Below are 12,512 nucleotides of genomic sequence, written 5' to 3' on the forward strand. Positions count from 1 at the left end.
CTCGGCTCGTTTCGAACCCTTTTTATAAAGTTCGAGCTCGGCACATGAGTTTTTTTTTCAAGCTCGAGTTTCTCTCGTAAGTTGTTTTCTCAAGATCGTGTTTGGATAATTTATTATTAATTATTTAATATAAAAACGTTTTTACTTGTTTTTCCATATGCTGAAAAAACCTTTAACAAACCTAAGTTCAACTTGACTCTTGTAGTACCTTACAGAGCCAATGCGTGGCACAATTTCGACTGCACAATGAGAACTTACTACATAGAAAATCAAAAGAGGTAAAATTTAAAATAATATAAGGCTCGAGCTCGAGCTCGACCTTAATAAATAAACAGGTTTTATTCACTAGCTTGACTTGTTTGCGCGCCGGGCCGCCGGCTACTGTTATCTTTTAATTTATTTCAAAACCAGAATAACTAAATATATTATTGTGTGATTTTAATTCACTATATATAAGATCATAATCAATATACATAAACAACCAAACATGTATTAAATATTAAATAACTTTTTATGAATAAATAAAAAAGAAAGGTAAAGGACAAAATGGTAAATAGACAAGAAACAAGTTGATTGGAGGAATATTTGATATGGAACCTCCCCCTCATGGGATTGGCCCAAGTTCACGTGCCATCACATGGGCAGGCACGAAGTGGCCTCGTACGGCTTAAGGGAAAAAAACCACTGTTTGGTGGGACCCACATGAGATACATTATTGAGGTTTAGGGAACACGTGGGACTATATAACACGCAACACTGGGGACAGCTAATCATCGTCCGACATCATGTCGGACCACACACACGTCTCTCTCACGCATCTTTTTTGGGCGTTACTTTCACCTTATTATTTACCACATTTTTCTCTCTTTGTTAGTGGTTGATCAATCGGACCCAACCCGGACCGGTTTAATGGTAATGACTTATCCAAAAACCGATCCTATAGTTAATACTTAGTTCATGTAGATGGGTCTCTCGGGTCTTGGAACCGTATGTGAGTATAAGAATCGTTTTGTGTAGTTTCTCGGCCATGTAACATCTCACATTGGTTAGGGGGGGTGAACGAAACCATTTTTATAAGGATGTGGATATCTTGCCCATATGACGTGTTTGAGCGCTTAATGACCGTTGATAAGAGAAAAACTTCACAGTTAAGCGTACTCAGGTGAGCTTAGTATTATGATTGGTAACCTCCTAGGAAGTTTTCATCTATGCAACCAAAATCAAATCCGCGAGGCAATGGTGGTTCGCCCCGCCAAAACGGGCAACAATATTGTGTGGAAGATGGGTTGTTACTTTGCAAACTTGTGCCCAATTTTCTAGTATTTGTAGAACCTGGGAACTGATTGTATTGTATTCTAAGCGGATATGATTAGTGCAATTTTAACGGGTAAGACCCGATTCTTGCTCATTACTATTTGTATTCATTAAGGACCCTCTAATTTAGAAAAAAAAGACAAAAACAACCTTAAATTTTATGTTCCATTTGATTATTTCGGAACACACTATAGAAAAAAAAACAAAAACAACCTTAAATTTTATGTTCCGTTTGATTATTTCGGAACACACTATAGAATAGTAACCAAGTTTAAAGTTTGTTCCAATTAAGTCATACTATTTTTTTTGTCTCAATCAGATCACTAAACTTTCAGTTTGTCTCAATTAGGTCACTTAAATTTCAATTTGTGTTTAAAAACGAAATGGTCTACTACTATATTATCATAAGTGAAATATTTATTGATAAAAAATAATAAAAAAATGGTTTTAATGATGTTTTAGTTATTTATGAATTTATAATATAAATATAATATTACAAAATTTACTAAAAGTTGAGTAAGCTAATTGAGTTAAAATTGAAAGTTGAATGACTTAATTGAGACAAAATTGAAAATTAAGTGAACTCATTGAGACAAAATAAAATATGAGTAACCTAATTAGAACAAACTTGAAATTTGGTTACTATTTTACAGAGTTATCTCATTATGAAACCTAAAGTTAGTTTATATCAGCAACTTTGGTCTTGAATACCCAAGTGAACTCATATCACCCAACTTTGGTTTTGAAGACCTAATCCAGTTACGAAGGCCGCATTTGATACTTAATAACATAGCTAATTCTGATTAACAAAAGCAAACAACTCTATATAACTTTGTGATTTTAAAGCAACTTCCAATGCATTAAAAAACAAGTAAATTAAAAAGAAATTTAAACTGACAAGGCAACTTATTGCCTTGACCCCAACCAGAAGCTTATTTGCTACTTAGACCCCACCAAGGTTGTTGCAAACTTGCAACCCTGCTAATTAGGGGTGTTGCCCCAAGACTCCGTTGTTTAGCGGTTTTCGCTCACTTAAACTGTTAAGGTGCATCAAAAACTAGATTAGTCATGATCAATCTCTCTCTTTACATCCTAACTTGTATCAATGTTCTTTCTATAAATTAATTTACACGGAATTAGAAGAGCTTTGTAATCACATATTTAGATGTGTATTTAACTTATATCATTAACTTTCATTTCTATTTTGAAACAAAATAATTCAAAATAAAACTTACAAATATGTACAAAAAAGACAAAATATTTATAGACAGATTCCTTGTGACTCTAGTTTTGCAAAGGATTAAAAATTTGCTTGGCCCTTATGTGTTGATATCACGTATATCTTCTTACGAACTTGATGTTTCACATAAACAGAAATATTAATAGCATACAATAGTATGTATTCGACCATAGTAAGATGATATTTGGTAAGAAAGAATGACTAGTGATTAGATAAAACAAGCTATATGTATGTCTAATCTTATGTCTTCAAATAGTTAAATATCTTTGTCAAATTTATACAAACCATTAGGTACACATTTGTCCCAAGAACAATAATATAATTATGTTTAAAGAATAATACCTTTATACTTTGTGGTGTTTGTTTACGAGAGGCGGCAACGGATGTCATACTTGAAGATCACACAACATATGTCAACATAAATAATGGGTAAAGTTATCGTACAATAATTATTGTTTAACGTATAATAAGTACATGAATCACGTAACTTCACGTTCAAAGCCATTTTATTAAACGCTCAAGCCAAAAACTAAAAGCGTTCAGCGTTAAAATCCAATACGCTCAAGAAATCCATAATACGCTAAAAACGGTTTTCGTGAAGAAAAGTCAAAAATTGATCGATTAACGATCCAAAACTGTTTATTTCAGTGAACCAATGATTAATTGGATATATATTGACGATTTCGAGATCTTGTGATGTGATTTCATGGACCGATTTCATGAATATAAGTATTCTTGTACCTAATGTACGTTAAGCCATTATTGTATTTTATCTTTTCTCTTTTGTATCAAAAAATCTAGTGGCAAAATATTAACTACAATAGGTTTTATCAACTTTCACAAAATATCAACATTCACCATTAATTTAAAAAAAAAAAAAAACAAGACGGTATTATAGACATTGGACTCTTTTTTCCTTCACTAAGTTTTATCCGACTGACTTTTCACTATGTTTGTCGAGGCAACATAACAATCCAGAAAATTCAGGAAGAGACGATCCGCGTTGCACTAGTTTTCATTTAACGATATTTGTCTTGGTTGCTTTTCTTGACAGTGCTTTTAATGAGAACGGTTCTAAGTTTACGAAGTTATAACAAGAGAGAGTGTGATATAAAAATAAATAAGTTGTGGCATGTGATCCATATATCACTCTGTGGTTTACATATATAACATGATTTGGTATTCAAGAAACCAAAACGCGAATATCATCTACTATGAAAAGAGTTAAAGAAATAGTTGTTTTTATGAACACTCCACATAACTAAACATAACTTATGCTGTATTAAATGGTTTAAATTCCCACAAACATGTTTTTCTTTTTAATTAAACTGGTATTTCGATCCCCCGTGTTACGGGGTTGTGAAACCATAGCCGAAGCTCAGATCTTGGTGATCGAGAGTCAATCAAATCTTCTCGATACATTGACCCGCGAAATAGAAAAATGGATAATATAGTAAGCCATGATTCAATAAAAGAATGACTTGTCCAATTAAATGTTAACATCATTTCTAGTAAGAACATCTCCAATAGGAGATTCTTAGGTGTTTTTAGAAGAGAAAGAAGGTGATGTAGAAGAGAGATGTGATGAGATGGAGGAGAGAGGTAGAGGTAAGATTCTTAGTGAAGAATCTCTATAAACTTGGTTTGTGAGTGGAAAGGTAGGAGAGAGGAGAGAGAATGCATTTTAGATGGGCCCAAATCATGTGTATATACAAAAACATCACTATAAACTTCCTTATTGGTGATGCACTAACTAAGATACAACATACAAATCATAAAGTATAACCTTATATACATAAAAAAGTTCAAATTAGTATATATAGTTATAGTAATATTAATGAACCCTTCATCGAACCTACCTATTATTTTCCCACAACCTGTTACTTTGGTCTATAAAATCTTGATGAAAAACTTCTCTAATAGCCTTTTTAAAAGAATCTCTAATGTAGGGGTTTTGCAAATGAATCAAACCGAACAAGACAAGGCATTTTTCATGGTCATTCGGTAAGTTTATATCTAATAAACGAACGGTTCACGAACACCAAACCGAATGAAAGTTTTTGTTCGTGAACGGTTCACGAACACATATACATATAAACAATGTTTAATTTCACTTTGCTAAACGATAATGGTAGGTGTCAACGGTTTGATCTGATTACCAAGTCTTTGTTGTTTTTATTTATCATTTATATTCATATTTATTTATATATTACCTAATCACATAATACCCGTATATAGTTTTGTTTATAGTTATATATATTGCTTAAATCTATATATATGATTAGAAAACTCGTTGAAAGATGTATTAGAAACATTTATTAGACAGACAAAAATTACCGAACATACACGGACGTTAATGAACACCTTATCGAACGTTCAAGAACATAATTGAACGAAATTCCCTGTTCATGTGAATTTATTTATCAAACAAACATACACCAAATAGGGGTGAGCAGAAAACCGAATTAACCGAACCGAAACCGAATAACCGAAAAACCAAACCGAACCATTAACCGGCGGTTAATTTTGTAGTTTTGAAAAACCGATTTTTGGATTTAGGTTCGGTTATCCATTTTAAAAAACCGAACTGATTAATCGAACCCATGTTTTTTACGTGTTTTTTAATATGTTATGACCGGAAACAAAACACCAAAAGAACATACCATTGACGGTGATGAAGATTATGAAGAGGATGAATATCGGGTCTAAACTTTGAAGATGAATACGATAATGAGTGAATATTCGAGCCAAACTTTTAGTGTTTTTTTTATTAGGAACTTTGTTGAATTTTAAACTCTACTACTCAAACAATTTTTTATTTATTCGGTTCCACACAACTCGTGCTTATTTTTGTATTTTGAATTCAATATATATGACGTGCTCTACTTTTTGAATTCTTTTTTTTAATCTACTCACAATAAAAAAAACAAAAATAACCGAAACAAAAAATAACCAAAAAACGAATAACCGAAAACCAATCGGTTGGTATTCTAAAATAACCGATAGCTTCGTTTCGGTTTGGGTTTCGCCCAATAACTGACCCGAACTGAACCGTGCTCACCCTTAGCATAAAATAACCTCCCGCCGAACATTTCACGAACACTTCGTCAAACGTTAAGTTCGTTTACAGCCCTAATAATAAATATGAAACCCAACTCAAACATTGACGTGGTGATCACGCGCACCAGTATCGAGTTGAATTATATAAGGAAATACTAGAAGCGTAGTAGTTCAAATGATTATACAAAGTGGGTGTTGCTAACGGACAGACAAGATGACACGCACGGCTTTTGTGGGTGTTCAATCATGTAAGTTCACGCGCACTTCTCTTTAGTTACTTCAAATTCAATTACCTTGTTCATGTAACCAAATTACCAGATTAAGAAAAGTAAAAAATAACAATGAATTCAATTCACACCCAACTTGTAGGCTAAGTGGACGGGATAATTTATGATAATAGATTTGGTGAGCATACCCTTCACTGTAAGGAATTGTCGGAATTCAAGTATCGTCATGACAAGGTTAGAGATGATTTATGGGATGTGCTTAGACGTGCCAGGATCTCAGCCAAGAAAGAGGCACATGTTAACTTTTTGACTGATCCGCGAGATGGAAGATCTACACTGCGTCCTGCGGATGTTCTTGTGTTTGGCGGGACATGGGGTAAGCATGCGTGTGTTGACCTCACTGGGGTGTCCCTGCTGGTGGGTCTGAGAGACAGTGGCTTCGTACCGGGACATGCGGTTTTGAGAGCGGAGTCTAGGAAGGTTGCGAAGCATGAGACATCGTGTTTGGAGAATCAACACGAGTTCATTCCATTTGCCTTCGACACTTATGGATCCCTAGCTCACGAGGCGGTTCGCTTCTTGGAGCGGGTGCAGAAGGTGGTCCACAGTGACTCACAGAGCCCGAGGAACCAATGATTTATATTTAGTAGAATAGGCTTTGCGATTCAAAAGGGAATAACGGCGCAGCTTGTTGCTCGCTTACCCATTATCCAAATGTAGCTCGGTTTGTGTTATTTATAAAAGAATTAATTGACCTTTAAAAAATAACAATAATAATAAATATATAAATATCAGATCTCTAAGTTTTAATATATAAAAAAGTTATAATCATATCCTACTTCGTTTGCAAACATCAGTCAGGGTGTTCTTGAAATCAGCCTCTTTATGATTTGGGACAGAGGTATTACGTTTCTATATATTTGATCATCTCTAGAGCCTACCGATGGCTATGTTACATGTGAGATTTTTCTGGATATCGCTGTCGTTTTCAAACATTGAAACCTTTTATGCGTAATATACTATATTAATATTTTAAGAATATGGAATATGAACTCATTATCGCAAATGATGATGAGTTGGACATTGGTAAGGAGAGACACCCCATCTTCAATTTTAACGCAAATGGCTTACCATGCGTGAAAATCTCTGTTCAAGATGAGTTGACACTTTATTGTTTTAATATTATTCCCTTTACTTTTTATTTGAAAGAAAAAATGAGTAGTGAGTGGAGTGGGATTGATTCATTTATTTGATTGAGTGAAAGCTGGCGGAGTGTGTTGTGAAGATGATATGGCACATAGTGAACGTTAACAGGGAGTGTTCCATACAGCCTTACCCCATAGTCTAATGTTGTATTATTACTTTTTTTTAGCAAATTATCCTACTTTGTATAGTTTAGGTTTAAATAGATATTTCGCAGTGTAATAATAAAAGTAATTATTTTTAAATAATAATAACTAAAGTACAAAAAATAATTACGGGCATTTTGTTTTATGTATAATCGTACAAAAGCAAATCAAAGTTTAATATTTGGATACTGGTGTGTGCTTAAGTACATAAATTCAAGAACTATATAAACAACTAGGTTTGGTGCATCTAAGATAAATCATTTTAGATGTTATAGACTTATAGTTAAAGCGAATAGTACAGTACAAGTTAATTAATTATATGATTGCATATGTTCATGCACAAAAGTGGCTGTGTATTTAACGTCTCTCTAGAAATATTCTATGTAACACTTATCGAAGAAGAAAACGCTATAACGTTTAGTTTTATAGCATTTATAGATTAACTAGTTTTTGTCCCCCGTATTACGGGGATTGTTTTATATTATTTGTTTTTAATATTTATTTATTTTTTAATTTTTCTTTTTTTATTGTAGGAAAGTTAATAATATACTTATGGTTTGATAATAAATTGTTTCACAAATAAATGAGATGTTATAACTCGGTTTAAAAGTTACATGGGTTTGATAAGACCCAATACCCATTTATTTTTTATTACTATCAAATTGTTTTTTTAATTATAGATAATATATATCTTTTTTTAAATAAATCATATATTAATTTTTAGTATATCCCTACTTTATAGGATTTTTATATCAAATATTTGGTGAGATTGGTTTTTAATTTAATGAGATGTTATAACCCTTAAGAATTATTTGGGTTTGATAAGACCCATATCCATGAATTCGGGTCAAACGCATGAGAAACCTCCATTTAAAAATTAAGCAAATCTGATGACTCCAGAAAAAGAGGAAACAACCACATCGCGACACATTAGATTTTTATGTCTTTATTTATATATATTATAGATAAGTAATAAATTTTGTAATTTTTTAATACACATAAAGTCAAAACATATACGCTGATTGAAACATTGTCAAATTCGAGACATACTAGAATATCATAAAAATAACATTATCCAGACCTTTCCAAATATTTGAAACTGTTTTCCGTCCCAAATTTTAGGCAAATAACCTAACATGTTTTCTATCCTTTTTATATATTATTATATTTTAAATAAATCATATAGTTATTAAAAAAAACATATAGTGAGCAATAATTTTAAATGAAAAGACAAAATCGAAAAGTTGCAAAATAGTTGTGTATACGACATGCTTTAATTAACATTTGGGTATGGGTTGATTTCAGTTAAAGTTCGTTTAATTATCCAATGCATTTTTGTTATGTTTTTTTTTCTTCAAACTTGTTGAAATTGGTTAGTGTATGGTGTTCCAAACTTAATTACGAAATTTCGAATATGAAATATGCCGGTTTCAAGCTATGTTATAGACAATGGTAGCATAAATTTAGATGTCCGAAGCCTGAAATAGAGGTAAAAAGCTGTAAATAGAGATCTAAAAATTTTTAAAAAATATAAAACATATAAGGCCCTGTTTGGATTCGGTTAAATTTGCTTATCTAAGACACAGTAACTGTTGTGGGTAAAAAATCAAGGATCTTGACAGGCAGAATCCGCAAAAGAATCTTCGCAATGCCCCAGGATCACAAAAATCATACAGTATCCTCTGTAAGTATCGTTAATAACCGTCATTATCCTTTCACCCTTGACTTGGTTTTGCAGACAACAATCAACAATTTAATGCTCAGCTGAAGACTTTGTCATACATTGAAGATTATATACGTTGGAGGCAATTACAACACGATTAAGACAAAGACATGCAATCTGGTCCATAATCCTTGAGAGGACATTTAATGCTTATTATTACTAGGTATAGCCATTGTAACTATAAATAGATGAGCTTGATCCCATAAGACACAACTACATACACCCGTACACTTTCAATTGTAATTAGAGCAGCGATCATAGCACTTCCAACACTTGTAATCACCGATTTTCATTAATATAATTGAGGTAGTGGGATAGTTTTCCACTCCCGAGGTTTTTTGCCGTAAATCCTCTAATAATCAAGGGTTTTTCCTCGCTGAATCGTTGTGCCACGTACATTTCTTACCTGCTATTTCGTTTATAGTATCAAATATCCTACCTCACAATCAAAGTTTGGTTACTTAATTATCTTCATGTAATTTTTTACCAAAATGGTTACCATGACCGATTGGTCGGTTAAACTTATTCACTTGACCATAACCTTCGATTTTCTTAGGTCATGTTTATTTACAGTTACATGATTCAACCTTTAGTTATAGCCCAGCCTTTACTCACACTAATGACCTAATATGAAGTAACATATAATAGCATACACATCTCCCACCCTATCTGTAAATTTAAAACAACATTAAATATAATTATATAATCTTTTTTTCTTTTAATTAAATAATATTTTTTATAAATTTATCATTATATTTTCTTTCCTATTCACTCATAATCATTTTGACAATAAGTTTTCATCGCTTTAACAAATATATTAAAAAATCAGTGCATTTTCTCTTTATATTTGAAAACTTACTCAAAACACTCTTCACATTGTAGAATCCTTCATCACAAAATATAAAGAATAGGACGTGAACGCTATAAAAAGGGGTTTTCTAAGAACATCCATAATTTTTCTAAAATATCCTTCTATACGCCTCATGTAGTCTTATACTGGACCAATACGTCTCCGTATACCCGTATAGGGATGTCTGGGTGTTCCTAGTAGGACTCCTTTAAAAAACTTAAATCTTGATTTAAATCTTACTGTAGTAATTTAAAATCAATATGATACAAATATAAAATTGAAAAATAAAAAGAAAATAAGGGCCCACGTGTATATAAACAAGATATGCTGTTACACGTGAGATCTATGAGGTTCCTTCCCACGTGAACTCCACTCTCTTCGGTCGTTTTTTGGACCCTACGCATTGGCTCGGCTCGGCTTCTCTTTGGCATTGGCTTAGGGGTCTTGGCTACAATTTGTTCACGGCTTGACAATTTTACCCCTGTAAAGACATTTCATAGTAGATAATTTTGCCCTTTACCCCACCCCACTTGTACATGACTTGAAATTTGAAAAGTCAATCCTCATGTTGCAACTGGCCTAAAATAATTAAACATGGTTTAAAATTGTTAGTGTCCTTGTCACCAAAAGCTTATTGTTTACTTTCCAGACAAAATAAAGAATACAAGTATTGTTTTTTTATTATAGTTTTTACTTTTATGGGATGTAAAATTGATAGGAAAGATAAATCACATAATATATAATACGGCAAACATGTATAAGAACACACAATTTATCCATCTTCTACTCTATAATTTAACTAATATTTATACTTTTTAAAATTTAATACTTATTTTTAAAAATCTTCCACAAAACATCCACTATTATTATATTTATCTTTTTATACGCTCATAATAATTTAAAGAATGATGAATAATAATATTTTATATATAATTTAAGGTTGGGGTAAACAAATAGTTGATGGTATGGAGTTAGTTTTTAATGTGTGTGTGTATACACACACACACACACACATATATATATATATTAAATTTAAAGATGAGAGAAGAAGATGATGGATGAGATGAGAATGCTCTAAACGTCATTTCATCTATCATCTTCATCCTTTTCATCTGGTAACCACATATCTTTCTTGTCGTCAACTCTATCATTGTCGTCTTTCTTTATTATCCATAAATCTTTCACAATGACACAGTGTTACAATTTTGCACTGTCATTACATTTACACTACACAAAGAATCATTTTTTCCTACCAATGAGTGACATGAGATTGTGGATTCGAAGTTTGGTTATAGGCCTTGGCATCAAAAGCTATAGCACTCTAAGGTGGTTGCGGTGGAAATGAAGGACGGATGAGTCTCGTGATGGTAAAAAGGTAGGTAACGCTATTCCAAACAATAGTGTGGTTAGAGTGATGCGTAAAGTTATAATTAACATTCAAAAAACATAATTTCAAACATCATTTTTAAGATAAAAAATCACCATTTCCATTTTATAATGCAATTAGGTACGATATCACTGGAATTCTCATCTTAGGTCACAATCAATTAAATTGTATTTCAATAGATATATACATGTATTTCTCTAAATAATATGATACTAGTTTTGTTATTTAAGGTTTTGCCCATTTATCATTTTTTGAAAACTATATATGAGACCGAGAATCATTGATGTCGTTATTTTTTAATACGAGCTAACTTATCTTACACAAATATATTCATTGGTTACGATTATTCATTTAATTGAAAGTAACGCGTGAACATGTAATGTTGGAGCTTTTCTTCAACAAGAAAAAAGAAAAAAAGAGACAAGATATAACATTATCCACACATTAAAAAGAATGTGAAAGTGACTCAATTATTATTTCTAATGTCTAAACGTTTTCTCAAATTCTCCTTTTGATTTTTCATCTATGTATACGTCGGTCTAACAGTAATGGATATATAATTACGAAATCACTCAAGTATTGATATTTTAATTTTCTTTTTACTTAAATTTTTTTTTTTACGGTTTAACGTCCTAGTTGCAACGTGTAGGTATTAAGACTAGTTTATATCGATTTTTAAAGTTAGTCAATGACTCGTAATTTAAATGTATTAAAACAAGTAAATTATTGATGACGCTTTCGAGTATCAAGGAATCCAGTGCCTTACGTATCCTTCAAATACTTACTTTCTTCTTAATTTTTTTTTTAATTTTCTTAACTCTATATATCAATAACTACAATTTAAGTTGTAATTTTAATTAAAGTAACATCCAAACTTGAAGTTTTTTTTAAAAATAGTCATACCATACGATATCCTTTAATTATCCTTCACAACACACACAAATAGGTTGCAAAAATAATGAAAATATATATTGGTTTTCTTTATCAATCAGCTAAAACGCGTTTTATTGATTGCTAATTCATTGAATTGACATTTCCAATCTTAAGAGAAAGAAAATATAGGAAAATAACTATCAAATTGCAATACATCTTCAATATCACCCTTTAGTAACTAATGAAAATTAGATGTTAAAAGATAATTTATTTGTACATAATAGCAAATGAGTTATAGTAGATGCATTCCCAAATATAAAAAATGTGGTTAGATGATTAAATACACACTATATCAAAATGGTAATTTTAACTATCAAATAGTCTAATACATATAGGAAATGAATCCATAGTAAATACCCTTTAAAAAATATTTATCGTGATATTTACTTTACTTATCATTGTTTTATTTATACACATTGATTTTTCTAT

This window comes from Bidens hawaiensis, unplaced genomic scaffold, assembly GCF_021521415.1.
Source record: "Bidens hawaiensis isolate Kalapana, Puna unplaced genomic scaffold, B.hawaiensis_p1.1 tig00045476_1, whole genome shotgun sequence".
Classification (NCBI taxonomy): domain Eukaryota; kingdom Viridiplantae; phylum Streptophyta; class Magnoliopsida; order Asterales; family Asteraceae; genus Bidens; species Bidens hawaiensis.